Raw genomic sequence first — 7,934 nt, 5'->3', positions numbered from 1 at the left:
GCTTAATGATCCTGCAGATGAGATGACAGCTCTTAATGTCACTTTAACAGCAAATATTCCAGCTTAACTGCAGATAAAATCGACACACAGATGGATATAATCGAATCGAGTGTTACTCGACTCACCTGTAAGTAACTTTCCGCTTCATGTCAATTTCTCTTGTCAAATGAATTGCTCGCACTGTATAGCAAATCACTTTGTAGCGTTACCTTTTTAGTCTTTGAATGAATCTTCCTCTGATCTTCACTCTATAAAGTGGAATAAGAAGGATATTGCAGAGGTTTCTGGATTTGTGTTAGAGTCAGCAGGAGTTGTGTGAAGCTCTGATGTTCTTCTGCTGCTTCATGCTTTTCTACTTCCTGTTATGACTGGAGAGGAAAACAGTCTTTAAAATGGTATTTTAATTAAAAATGTTATAATATTACTACAAGTGACTATAGTCTGATGATAAAAAAACAACAATGCTAAAACCTGCATTGCTCTTTTTTTTTGGAAACTGGAATCAGATTGTGAATCTCACCTCTTCATGCTGATTAACTGAACTTGTTAGTGTAAGCTCTAGCATGTGTGCATTTGGTTTTTCTGTGGTGTTTTTGCTGTCTGCACGCATCTTTACATTTAAACAATGTCCATCTAAAGGTAAAGGTACACTACAGTACTTCCGTTCATCACAGAAACGTTTAGTTGACTTGATGAACGTCACATGATCATACAGATCTGTTGTAATTTGAAAAGGATATCATTAAACTTTTTCTCCACAAAGTTGCTCATTTAATTTATTTTTATTTCAACAGCGCATAATAAATTGTTGTTTGCTTCCTGTGAAAAGATTTATAATTTTAAGAAGTTTGTTTTGCTTAATCTCAGGTTGTTTCATCAGCAGTGGGCGGGACTTACAAGCAGGGATCCAATTGGCTGAAAATGTGATTAATATCTGACAGCCTGTTGCCAATTTGCAATCCATCTGAGGACCAGCGTGAGCACAAGGAGAAGTCTTCTTTAATATTGTAAGTTCTTTTTGTTAAGTTAATATTTAAAAAAAGATGCTTTAGATGCTCTTACTTTTAGACTTCATTTTTAAGTCTGTTTTCACATAAACACTGTATGACACGTTCTGTTTAATAACATAATAATGCAGTTTTGTTTATATGTGGTTGCAACAGTGTTTTATAAAAAATACTTGACTTGTGATTCTTAAACAATCAGTTATGTTTTCAAATTAAATCCCATTTTAAAGTAAATCTATCTGAAATGTATAAATTGCAGCAGTGTCCTCATGACTGATCATTTAATTTCACCTGAAGTGTTTCTGATTGTCTCTCTGTGTGTTTGTAGAGGATCTCTGGGTCAGAACTGCTGGAGGTCATGAGGAGGTGACAGGAGAAGCAGCTACAGTAGTCTCTTGAACTGCTGAACCCTTATTCCTCTGAGCTTTTTTCTGGAGTCATTGGAGCGCACTCCGTTTGCTGCCATAATGTGCCTTTGACAAGAACTCTGGGATGTGTCTGATAACGGTACCAGCTCGTATCCTTTCTCTGGGATAAAGGTTATGACCGGAATGCATGTTATTTACAAACTGCAGTGAGTTTGTGCACAATAAAAGGCTAAATGTGACATTTGTGTGCTGTTCATGATTTCCAGCTGATCTCTGCTCTCCAAACATCATCACATGCTGTTACATACAATCAGTAGTTGAAATGAGGTGTGGGCTCATCTGTCGTTCACTGGCCCACATCTATAGTATTTTTTTTTTTTTTGCAAGCTTTGATTTATTTGTAAGTTCATAATTGCCAAGCTAAAATTAAGTTTTCCTCATTAGGAATCCAGCTTATTAGCACATGTTCACGTATAATTGTATGTAATATGATGCAGCTGTAGTCTGAATTTTTCAGCATGGATCATCAATGCTTTTAAATGCAGGTTTGAGGGCGTTTCCCCCAGAGGAAGGCAGGTGGCATCTGAGATTTCCATTGGATGATTTAAGGGGAGTGGCCAAAAGCCACACCCAAACTATGGACTTAGCCTGTGTCTGGAATTTTTAAAGTATAAAAGGAAAAATTGAACTTGTGCTCCATAACCGCTGCTGGATATTGTCTGGGAAGTGGTCTGGATCTTAACTCCCCCCTTTGTGTCTAGCCTTCTCTCGTCCTTCCGGTCATGATCTGATCCGCTCTGATCAGCTTGTCACAGCTCACAACCGGATGACCGTCACGCAACCATGCTTCAGTGACCAGGTAGGGGATCGAACCCAGATCCTTCCGTTCAGGGAGGACATGCTCAGACCGCTGAGCTACTGGCACTTTCACACTAACTACTCTTTTTTTTTGGATTCTTGACCTTTTTTTTAAATTGAAAAACCAGTGACAATAACAATTTTTCCACCTCGAGAGGGATTCGAACCAGGATTTCCCACATCAAGGGCTGACGTTTAGACCGCTGCACCACTGGTCCATTCTCATGTCTGGGTTTCTTTTTTGGTATTTTTGACCTTTTTTTCATTGAAAACCCAGTGAAGCTAAACTTTTTTTTCTCCTCGAGAGGGATTCGAACCAGGATTTTCCACGTCATGGGCTGACATTCAGACCACTGCACTACTGGACCATTCTTGCATGCTGGTTTTTATTTTTGGATTTTTGTCCTTTTTTTCATTGAAAATCAAGTGAAAGTAAACAATGCTTTACCCCTAGAGAGGGATTTGAACCAGGATTTCAAACATCAAGAACTGACATTTAGACCGCTGCACCACTGGTCCATTCTCGGATCCTGGTTTCTTTTTTGGTATTTTTGTCTTTTTTCATTGAAAACCTAGTGAAACTAAACAAATTTTCTACCTCCAGAGAGGGATTCAAACCAGGATTTCCTGCATCAAGGGCTGACATTTAGACCACGGCACCACTGGTCCGTTCTTGCATGCTGGTCTTTATTTTTGGATTTTTGTCGTTTTTTGCATTGAAACTCAAGTGAAAGTAAACAATTCTTTACCCCAGAGAAGGATTCAAACCAGGATTTCCCACATCAAGGACAGACGTTCAGACCACTGCACTACTGGTCTGTTCTTGCAGCCTGGTTTCTGTTTTGGTATTTTTGTCTTTTTTTCATTGAAAACCCAGTGAAACTAAACAAATCTTCTACCTCAAGAGGGATTTGAACCAACATTTCCCACGTCATGGGCTGACATTCAGACCGCTGCACCACTGGTACTTTCACAAACAAAGTTTTTTTTTCTGGATTCTTGTCCTTTTTTTAATTGAAAACCCTGTGAAACTAAACAAATCTTCTACCTCCAGAGAGGGATTCGAACCATGACTTCCCGCATCAAGAATTGACATTTAGACCGCTGCACCACTGGTCCGTTCTCTTGTTGTGGATTTTTAGGGGGGGGATTTTATCCTTAATTGATAAACCACTGAAAGTAAACAATTTTTCCACCTCAAGTGGGATTCAAACCAGGATTTCTCACATCAAGTGCTAATGTTCAGACCGCTGCACCACTGAACCATTCTCACATGTGGAAGTTTTTTTTTTTTAATTTTTGTCATTTGTTTTCATTGAATAACCAGTGAAAATAAACAATTTTTATTTTAGAGATTTGAAACAGGATTTCCCACATCAAGGGCTGATGTTCAGACCGCTACACCACCAAACATTTCACGCAGTTTATTTAATTTTTCAGAGTTTCGTCTCTTTTATTGTCAAAAAACTCCACCTTGAAGGACATTTGAACAGGATTGCCCACTTTAGGGACTGCTGTTGATCCTTTCACCCTTACTGTTCAGTTTTTTTTTTTTTTTAAGTTTTTGTCATTATTATGTATAAACAACAGTGAAAGTAAACTTTCCAAATCTTGAGGGAAATTGTGTGTGGTGGCTTTCTGAATTACATCACTGCAAATCGAGCCTAATGAGCTTAAATGCACTACACTTCTGTAAGAGGGTGAGGGCAGAAAAATATATTTCACACTGCAACATGAACAGTCAATAAAAACTATTTACACTATCTATGAAGCATCCTATTTTCTATGAAAATATTCCCAAATAAATTAAAAAAAGAGCAAAATGGGTTGCACGCTTCTGCAACGATTTTTGTGAACTTCACCAAAACAAATCAAATCTAAGAAACTTAAATATTTTGCACCCTCCTGTGGTTGTTTTGTGAATTACACCAACACAAATCAAGTCTAATGAACGTAAATGTACTATACTTCTGCAAGAGGGTGAGAGCAGAAGAGTGTTCAACATGAACAGCCAATCAGATCTGTTCACACTATCAATGTTCCCACTTCTGTTAAAATAAATTAATTTGAAAAAGTCAAAAGACCTAAAATGCTGTGTGCATTCTTGTGGTAAATTCCATGAATTACACCACTGCAAATTGAGTCTAATGAACATAAAAGTGTTTCACCCTCCTGTGGTGATTTGTGTGAATTACATCGTTGCAAATTGAGTCTAATGAATATAAAAGTGTTTTGCCTTCCTGTGGTGATTTGTTTGAATTACACCATTGCAAATTGAGTCTAATGAACATAAAAGTGTTTCGCCCTCCTGTGGTGATTTGTGTGAATTGCATCGTTTCAAATTGAGGCTGATGAACATAGAAGTGTTTCACCCTCCTGTGGTGATTTGTGTGAATTACATCGTTGCAAATTGAGTCTAATGAATATAAAAGTGTTTTGCTTTCCTGTGGTGATTTGTTTGAATTACACCATTGCAAATTGAGTCTAATGAACATAAAAGTGTTTCGCCCTCCTGTGGTGATTTGTGTGAATTGCATCGTTTCAAATTGAGGCTGATGAACATAGAAGTGTTTCACCCTCCTGTGGTGATTTGTGTGAATTACATCGTTTCAAATTGAGTCTAATGAACATAAAAGTGTTTCGCCCTCCTGTGGTGATTTGTGTGAATTACATCGTTGCAAATTGAGTCTAATGAACATAAAAGTGTTTCGCCCTCCTGTGGTGATTTGTGTGAATTGCATCGTTTCAAATTGAGGCTGATGAACATAGAAGTGTTTCACCCTCCTGTGGTGATTTGTGTGAATTTCATCGTTGCAAATTGAGTCTAATGAACATAAAAGTGTTTCGCCCTCCTGTGGTGATTTGTGTGAATTGCACCATTGCAAAGTGAGTCTAATGAACATAAAAGTGTTTCGCCCTCCTGTGGTGATTTGTGTGAATTACACCATTGCAAATTGAGTCTAATGAACATAAAAGTGTTTCACCCTCCTGTGGTGATTTGTTTGAATTACACCATTGCAAATTGAGTCTAATGAACATAAAAGTGTTTCGCCCTCCTGTGGTGATTTGTGTGAATTTCATTGTTGCAAATTGAGTCTAATGAACATAAAAGTGTTTCGCCCTCCTGTGGTGATTTGTGTGAATTACACCATTGCAAATTGAGTCTAATGAACATAAAAGTGTTTCACCCTCCTGTGGTGATTTGTTTGAATTACACCATTGCAAATTGAGTCTAATGAACATAAAAGTGTTTCGCCCTCCTGTGGTGATTTGTGTGAATTTCATTGTTGCAAATTGAGTCTAATGAACATAAAAGTGTTTCGCCCTCCTGTGGTGATTTGTGTGAATTACACCATTGCAAATTGAGGCTGATGAACACAAAAGTGTTTCGCCCTCCTGTGGTGATTTGTGTGAATTGCATCGTTTCAAATTGAGTCTAATGGACATAAAAGTGTTTCGCCCTCCTGTGGTGATTTGTGTGAATTGCACCATTGCAAAGTGAGTCTAATGAACATAAAAGTGTTTCGCCCTCCTGTGGTGATTTGTGTGAATTACACCATTGCAAATTGAGTCTAATGAACATAAAAGTGTTTCACCCTCCTGTGGTGATTTGTGTGAATTACACTGTTGCAAATTGAGTCTAATGAACGTAAATGTGTTTCGCCCTCCTGTGGTGATTTGTGTGAATTACACCATTGCAAATTGAGTCTAATGAACATAAAAGTGTTTCGCCCTCCTGTGGTGATTTGTGTGAATTACACCATTGCAAATTGAGGCTGATGAACACAAAAGTGTTTCGCCCTCCTGTGGTGATTTGTGTGAATTACAATGTTGCAAATTGAAGGCCTGTTCACACCGGGACGAAGATCGCGTGCGATTTTCGCCGACGTTTAACGCCTCGTGACTAAACAACGGGCGCCAATGTGAGTGTGCACACCGACGCGAAAAACGCGAGGCGTAAAAGCGTCATTTTTAAAAAAAACGCCTCGGGTTCGTTTTTTTGGTTTGACGCGCCGCGTTAAAAACTGGCTGACCAATGAGATTGGCGCTTTTGTTCATGTGCCTGGAGCTGCTGAAGTTACAGTAAAACACGACTTGGTGGCGCTCAAGCACAAAACGGTCTTGCCGAGCACACAAGACCACGAAGAGAAAGTAAGTAGACGATGAAGACCCCTACAAACTATCCCTGCGTCTCAAACAGCTCCCTAGCTTCCTAGGTCGTGTATCAGTATACCATATAAATGAATGTGGCCGAATCCCTGATCAGTGCCCTGACTAGTGAAGTAGAGAGCTGTTTGAGACGCACACTATGGGTGCTCTGCCACAGTATTATATCTGTATTTTTACTTTTTTTTACTTTTACATTCAAGAAATATAGTTGAGAATGTCTGTTTCATAAATATGTTTATTTACACTACCGTTCACTTGCACTATATATTTATGTATGTATGTATGTATGCCATTTTATATATGTATTTTTTTAATCTTCTTTAACTTTATATCATATGTTTATTTGCACTACTGTTAAGCACAAGCGCCACATATTGTCAGGGAGTGAATTTGCACTTTCACTCGGCACATCGCCGGTGAAAATCGCTTGAGTGTGAACACAAAAAACGTCTCGAAAAACGCTGACGATAAACGCGTGCGATATTCGTCCCGGTGTGTACGGGCCTTTAGGCTGATGAACACAAACATTTTTCACCCTCCTGTGGTGATGTGTGTGAATTACACCGTTGCAAATTGAGTCTAATGAACATAAAAGTGTTTCGCCCTCCTGTGGTGATTTGTGTGAATTACACCATTGCAAACTGAGGCTGATGAACACAAAAGTGTTTCGCCCTCCTGTGGTGATTTGTGTGAATTACACCATTGCAAACTGAGGCTGATGAACACAAAAGTTTTTCACCCTCCTGTGGTGATTTGTGTGAATTACACCATTGCAAACTGAGGCTGATGAACACAAAAGTTTTTCACCCTCCTGTGGTGATTTGTGTGAATTGCACCATTGCAAATTGAGTCTAATAAACTCAAAAGAGTTTCAGACAACTGAACTTGAACCACTGACCTTTTCCCACTTTTTTTTTTTTTGAGTTTTGTCTTTTTTATTCAGAGAAAAAAAAAAAAACTTTAAGTACTGCTGTTGATCCTTTCATTCTTACTGTTCTTTTTTTAAGTTTTGTCATTTTTACTCAGTAAAAAAAAAAAAAAATAGCATAATTAAACTCTCCAAACCTCAAGAAAAATTTTGTGTGTGGTGATTTTGTGAATTACGTCATTGCAAATCGAGCCTAATGAGCTTAAATGCACTACACTTCTGTAAAAGGGTGAGGGCAGAAAAACATATTTCACATTGCAACATGAGCAGCCAATCAGATCTGTTTACACTATCGATGTTCTGTGCTCACTTCTGTTAAAATAAATTGATTTGCAAAAAGTCAAAGGACCTAAAATGCTGTGTATTGAGTCTAATGAACACAAAAGTGTCCTGTGGTGATTTGTGTGAATTGCACGTTGCAAATTAAGTCTAATGAACTTTACCACCACCACCAGTCTTTTCAAGGCTCCTGTTGAGTTTTTTGGAGACCGCTGCACTGCCGGCCCTTTCACACTTGCTGCTCTTTTTTGGGGGATTTTTGTATTTTTTTTTTTTCCATTGAAAAACCAGTTAAAATAAATAATTTTTCTACCTTAAGGGAGG

General features: G+C 38.4%; 1 long non-coding RNA gene across 1 annotated transcript; it reads left to right on the top strand.

Moving 5' to 3' along the window:
• On the top strand, window positions 1-1,593 carry LOC137024101 (uncharacterized). Its single transcript, XR_010895635.1, has 3 exons — window positions 1-127; window positions 868-1,007; window positions 1,336-1,593. It is a non-coding gene; the product is annotated as an uncharacterized lncRNA (long non-coding RNA).
• Window positions 1,594-7,934: the final 6,341 nt, after the last annotated feature.

Source organism: Chanodichthys erythropterus, chromosome 8, assembly GCF_024489055.1.
Source record: "Chanodichthys erythropterus isolate Z2021 chromosome 8, ASM2448905v1, whole genome shotgun sequence".
In the NCBI taxonomy this organism is placed as follows: Eukaryota; Metazoa; Chordata; class Actinopteri; order Cypriniformes; family Xenocyprididae; genus Chanodichthys; species Chanodichthys erythropterus.
The sequence above is the reverse complement of the archived record's forward strand: the minus strand, read 5'-3'. Positions and strand labels throughout refer to the sequence as shown.